General features: G+C 35.4%; 1 pseudogene; it reads left to right on the forward strand.

Moving 5' to 3' along the window:
• Nucleotides 1–5,157: 5,157 nt before the first annotated feature.
• Nucleotides 5,158–6,136, forward strand: LOC119516292 (annotated as a pseudogene).
• The last annotated feature ends 890 nt before the right edge of the window (nt 6,137–7,026 follow it).

The following is a 7,026-nucleotide window of genomic DNA, read 5'->3' on the forward strand; positions in this document are numbered from 1 at the left end:
GATCTTGATCAGGTATATAAGACTGTGAGGGGTCTAAGATTTTATCCTGCTTGCAACTAATAAATTAGCCTAGCATAGTTTCTTAGGTGCTGTCAGAGAAAAAAATTGTCCTGGATTAGAGACCAAAGACAGTTTATTATTCACAACACAACACAAGCCAGAATATCCTCAATTTCTTGGGCTGCTTTCTTGAACCCCAATTCCTACAAGGAACCCTGACAGGAGCCAGGTAAGGCCTGTACACACAATGGGTTTTGTTGCAGTAGAGGAATCCTGAGTTTAGGCAATCCAAATCTTTTATAAAGGGCAGAAAGCCTGCTTAATCTTTGCCTTTGAGTAAGATTTTTTACTGGACAGCAAACAAACCTGCCTTCTCTGTAATAGACACTATATTTCAAAGCTGTTTGCCATACAAACAACCTTGGAAAAATAGTTTGAAACAAAAGTCGTTAGATCCTTTGCTCACAAGATGTGGAGAAATGCAAGTGACCGATAAATTGTCTTCTAACACATGGTCTTTATCTTCTTCAGGCTGAAGTTTAATTCACCAATGAATTTAAGACATTTGGACTAGTTGTTTTACCAATCAGCTATTCTTGCAGTGCTGTGATGCAACAATAATTTTCAAACTCAAAGTCTTAAAATAGCAAGCATTTATTTCTTGCTTATATGACTGCAAGTCAACTGTGGCACTTAAGCTGATCCAGGCTGGGCTTGGCTGGAATGCTCTGCTTCAGGCTGAGTCAGCCTTTTGCTGGGTTAAATTCTACTCCACCTGACTCAGTCTGAGCCCCAGGTTTGTCTCTTCACTGATGAAGAGAACACAAAAGCAAGTCAAATCACTCAAGCACTCCTATATAGTTTGCTCATATCATGTTCACTCTCATTCTGTTACCCAAAGCAAGTCACATGGCAGAGCCCGGAGTCAGTTGGACAGGAAAGTATGTTCTGTCCCCAAACTGAGGAAGAGTTGAGCGGCTGCTTGCTGAACAATACTCCATTAATCCCAATGCTTTCACAAAGTTCTTTCCCACTCTCAGTGAATATGATTTGACTTTTTGTTGGCTAAATATCCACTGCACAAACAGAAAGATATATAAGACATAGGATGATACCATTTGCTGACAGCCTGGATCAAAAAACAAAGATGCTGAGAGTAATTTATAAGAAAGCAATGTGGTAATATTTTGTTCTCTTTCTATTTATAAAGAGATAATATGCTCAAGAACCCAGGAAAGAAAATGTATTTATAATTATTGCACAATATCTTAAAAGACATCACATATATTTGGTCACTATCCAGAACCAGTGAAAAATAATAGTAATAAAAATGATAGCAAATTCATTATCTGCATGACTTGCAGTTTTAAAAATATTTTATAAATGTAATCTCGTAGGATGCCCCCAAGCAACAGTGTAACCAAAAGACATCACATTGATAGCCCTTATTTTACCAAGGACAAGAAGCTTTGAGAAATTATTTACTATAGTTACACCATCAGATAGCAGCAAGCTTAGGCTGAATCACTCATATTCAGTCACAGTGATTAATGGCTGAGTAGTTAACATTGGAAATTTAGCAGCATGCTACTAATTATAAATTTTATCTGCTATTAAAACAGTATATTCAACCTCTCAGCACTTTGCTAATCTCATTTGGTGGTTGAAGGATTAGTGCTCCTTTTAAAAAATCTGTAATAGAGAATACATCATAGTTTTATACTGACCTTACACTGATTTATTAGTGTTTTATGAGTCAAATGACTTTACCATACATTTTATTTAATTTAGATTTCAGTGTCACTTTACACTATATTTACTTACTTATTTATTTCAATATGGTGCTAACACTCCTGTTTGTAAATTAAATCTAACAGATTCTTTCACGAAGAGAGGTTATATGAAAATCTGAACTTCAGGAAAGTTCATGCAATTGGAATTCAAGCTCCCTAATACTGTCAACTGCCTTTAACTCAGTCTTGCTTCCTCAAGATCCTGGCATCCCTAATGTTCTGCTATGCATACCCCTCTTAGTCCTTACCTCTCTTTTTAGCCCTATCACATCAAGAAACAGTTCTTTAGTGTAGTTTTGTGCAGCAGAGCTTTAACTGTAGGTAGCATTGTGAAATACAAGGTAAATGTAAAACTATCTGTGTACATATGATTAATATTAGATTACAGAGGTACTCTCTCTCAATTAATGGAAAAAAAAACACTACATGTTTTGTCAAGTAGACTTCAATTTTCTTCTAAATGCTCATTCTGATAGATTTATGCTCTATCCATATTCCTCATCTCCAAAACATTTTTATGTTTTTATTTTTATTTTTTTATCAGTGGCATTTTGGGCTAGCCTTTATTTTTCTTTTGCTTTGCTTTTTAAAGTGCTTCATTAGGTTTGAAGACATTTCATTAAGTTTTATTAAAGTCATTAGGCTGAAAGAGTAAGAAGTGACACTTTATACACAATAGACATTTTACGGGGGAAAAAACCCTATTACCATTACTTTAGTTTTGAATTATCTTTTACAGTGAAACAGAAAGTAACGTCATATAAGCTGAGTCTGCCAAATAATTTGTCAAAATGTTTTATTTGATCAATTTATATTTGGATTGTTTACACAAGTGAAGAACTTGGTGCTCTTTCCTTCATGCTTTTTTTCTCCTAAATTATGCCTTTGAGATATTTAAAAATAATTTCCTTATTTTCTGTAACTTTGAACAAAATAGTCTTACCAACCATCAAAACTTTAGAGAATTGAAACAGTCTATTTTAGCAGAGATTAGAAAAACAAAACGAAAAAAAAAAACAAGGAAAACAAAACTTCCTAGCCTATATGGATGGTCCTCTTTGACATGTGTGACTTGGTTCAATGCATCTGTTTAAAATTTGTATAGATCATCTTGAGCTATAAGTAATATTATGTAACATGGTATAACCTTTCCCTTGGAGAACACATGCTAGAATTCTTTTTTAAAAGTGGAAAGAAAAGTTATTGTCCTGTCTCTAACTTTCTAAGGATTACCTTATAAACTATCACTGATGAGATAATATAACTCAAATTCTATAGGGACACCTTGGTAGATAAGAAATCTATGTACATAGGGTCTTGTTCTTTGGAGAAAATCACAAAAGAGCAAAATCTTGCAAAATTATTGACCCTAGACATTCCCAAAAGGACTAGGAAATTTAATTACTTTTGGCATTAGAAATATTTACGATGTAAGCAAGAACTTAAGTGAATAAAGTACATTTTTATAAACTGTAGTAAAGAGAACAAAAGCCAAGAATTAACAGAAATGGTATGCATTCCAATCCATAACTCAGCATGTCAGTACTGAGTTGGAAATCAATCACTATTTGACAAATTAATAAATTAATGCAACAAATATGAAGAAATCTCCAACATGTTGTTGGTCTTGTTATGTTTGGCTTTTCTTAATGCAGTAAAACATGTAAACTCATAAGAAATTTATGTTCTAATCATTGAGACAGCAAGGGTGAATAAACATAAACCAATCACACCTTTCAAGTCATTTGTGTATTAAGTCAAAAGATTTCTTTTTAGCAGAGGAATAGCTGAAATACATGCAGTGTCTTTTGGAAATAACTAATCTGGCAAGTTGCAGATAATTTTTTGTAAAATATTCATTGAGAATTTAGTGTAGATTAAATTTTGCTGTAAGGAACATGAAGGTACAAAATGAATATATCATGATATAGCTCCAGTTCTTAGATAATTTAAAATTTCTTTGTGGAAACTAAATATGCAATGATACTTTCTCTTTAATCCCATTTTCCTCTACTCAGTCTCATCTTTCTCTAAATTCTTCAAAGAATTATGATTGACAATTGTATATAGACTTGCATGCTTGCTTTAACTTCTGTTCGTCCTAATCCCTTTGAGTGGGGTCAGTCCTCCTTGGAATCAGCAAGGGGCAGGGAAAGTAATCAAGGGAGAATGTCCCAAATTTGCCTAACAACAACAACCAGGCTTACTACTAATATTTATCCCATCAATGGAATGAGATCTGTTGTCTCCCCTGCCTGAGGTTGCCTCCCATTCCACCAGATAAGACAGCCAAAGTCACCCAGGAAGCGTGACTTTCTAATTACGTTCATGTCAAGTGTCTTCAGTATGGTATCCCAGAAGTTCTGTAGCAGGCAGGTTCACTTGCATTTTGTGCAAGATCTTCTTCACCTTGTGATCTTATTTTTTTATCACAAAATAAATACTTCACAAATCCCTCTACAGAAGTTTTCCTGAAAAGGTTTACACTACCCACAACTATTACTTGGTCATTTACATGTGCATTTTTTATTATCATGGCTTGTTAACATCTGATAGATACCCTGTACCTAGACAACCTGGAGTACTGTCTACATAGCTCAGTCTCAGTTGAACGCTTTGTGCCACTTGGATGAATTCCAACTCACAGCTCATCTCATTCTTCTGTTTGGAGCAATGCAAGTAACAGTACTTCTTCCCCTTATCCTGTCCATTTTTACCAATATGTCCTCTGAATTCAATGATGTTGCACTTCCTATTTCTTACCAGAAAACCTAATGCATTTTCTGGATCCATTAAATTAAATGGGTTATGTTTAGTACTACCTAATGCTCACCATACTTATTTCTAACATTTTTATCTACTCATAAAAAGTAGCCTAGCTTTGCATTTTCCAAATCTTTTAATTTTAATCAGTGGTTTTTATCATGCTATTGTACAACTTAAAACTGTAATGCTGAAAAAAAAATGCAGACATAATGTCTAGAAAAGTCCAGATTAAATATTATAATGACCTAAATTATTCCACTAAAATGACATGGATAGAGCACCTGGTTAACTTAAAGCCCAAGGACACAGTTCATTCTGAGCTACACAATACTTGGTGGTCTCATTTGGTTCTGTATAGCCAGAGTTCATCATGCTTCTAGGAGTAAGCCTGAGATCAAACTGATTTAGCAGATCAGTTTTGTCTGGGAAAAAAACAGTAATTCTGGCGAGAACATTCCTTTTGAAATGGATGCTTTAATTGAATCTTAACATTTTGTCAGCAAAAGGAGTTATTAAAAACCATTCAGAATTAGAAGATATCAAAATTAGAGCAGAGAGTCGTCCAGGTCCCAAGGCCCGCAGCATAAGGCGCTCAGAAATGTCGATGCTGGCTGAGCATCGAGGGAAGCAGAAGTGGGCTGTGGATGTAAGAAGCACTGCATGGAGTAATGATGATTCCAAGTTTGGCCAAAGGATGCTAGAGAAGATGGGGTGGTCTAAAGGAAAGGGTTTAGGGGCTCAAGAGCAAGGAGCCACAGATCATATTAAAGCTCAAGTTAAAAATAACCACCTGGGACTTGGAGCTACAATCAATAATGAAGACCACTGGATTGCTCATCAAGATGATTTTAACCAGCTTCTTGCTGAACTGAACACTTGCCATGGGCAGGAAAGAGCAGATCCCTCAGACAACAAAGAAAAAATGTTTTAGGCTTGAAAAAAGTCCAAAATTCCCAAAAACTGTGTTCATTATATGAAATTCACAAAAGGGAAGGATCTACCATCTCGGAGCAAAGTGGACCTTGATTGCATTTTTGGGAAAAGGCAGAGTAAGAAGACTACTGAGGATGATTCCACACCCAGCACTCCAGATGAGAATGAGACTTCCACTACCACAACCAGTGCCTTCACCATTTTGCCAAGAGGATGGCAGAGCTAAAGAACAAGCCCCAAGTCACAGCTGCAGGTCCTGAACTTTCAAAGACCCGAACTAAATGGAAAAGGGGAAAGAAAACAGGGAGGAAAAAGATAAAAATGTGGAGAATTGCACCCAACCCAAGGCCAAGCAACCTAAAAAGGAAAAGTCTCAGCAAGAAGAGAGTCCTGTGTGCACAGCCAAGAAGAGAAGAGACCAAGTTGAACAGCCACTCACCCTTGCTGTGATGAGAATTCCAACGCTTCTGCTAAGGGTTGGGAGGCTGGTGTGTGGCCACCTGGGGACCAGGACTTTACCCCAAAACCCAGAAAAAAAGAAAGAAAAGAACAAGCTAAAAAAGCAGAGAGAGGCAGCAGTGGACACTACACTAGAGAAAACACCAATGATAAAGAAGAAGTAAAAGAAGAAAGGTTCCAAGTAAATGATCTCTAGCCAGGGCCTCCCAGATGTCAGGTGCTGCCAGGGCAAAAAATATTGGCCTGAAGTCAGAGCATAGTTGAACCTGAGGTAGTTTGTTCACATCTTTTAACATGTCCGTTAATTGCTGAGTCTTGCCCTCTCACCATATTTTTCCAAAATCATATTCCCAGAAGAATTTTTTTAATGTTCCAAATCATGGCTCTCCTAAATAAATAAGTTCCTTTTTAGGTTCTGGGGGAAAAAAAAAAATTAGAGCAGAATAATATTGTTTTATTACCAATAAATCTCCTAAAATTTTATCAAAATGTAATGTGTCTTTTCTTAAATTAAATGATTAATAAATTTAAAAATAGGTAGAGATGAAAATTATACTATTGGAAGTATTATTATTAAATATGAAATATGCCTCCAGCTTCTAATTAGGACACTATAGTTTGCCCTACTTTTAAATTCTCAAAAAGTGTGGATCTTGCATTGACTGTTTCAATAAAGTTGGAGAAAACTTAGGAACCACTTCCATAGAATATGGTTTTAAAGAACACACAAATAAAGGAGAACAGATAAATTTTATTTTGCATCAGTGTCGCATTGCACAATGAATTGTACACACAAAACATTGAATTGGTAAATAAATAAATTAAAATATAACAAAAACTGTATTCTAGTCATTTATCCATCATATAAATAATCTATTTGGATTGGAATCAACCATGACAACAATTTAGTAGTTTAATAATATTTGAGACAATAAAAATATGACGTACTTTTGGTGTTTATGGCAATATGTCATAATCTACAGACTATTAACAAATTTCTGGACAAATGGCTGAACAGATGCAGGAAGCCCCACTTTTCTCCCCCCAAACATAGAAATGCTAGATAGGATCTATA

Source organism: Choloepus didactylus, chromosome 2 (genome assembly GCF_015220235.1).
Source record: "Choloepus didactylus isolate mChoDid1 chromosome 2, mChoDid1.pri, whole genome shotgun sequence".
NCBI classification, from domain to species: Eukaryota; Metazoa; Chordata; class Mammalia; order Pilosa; family Megalonychidae; genus Choloepus; species Choloepus didactylus.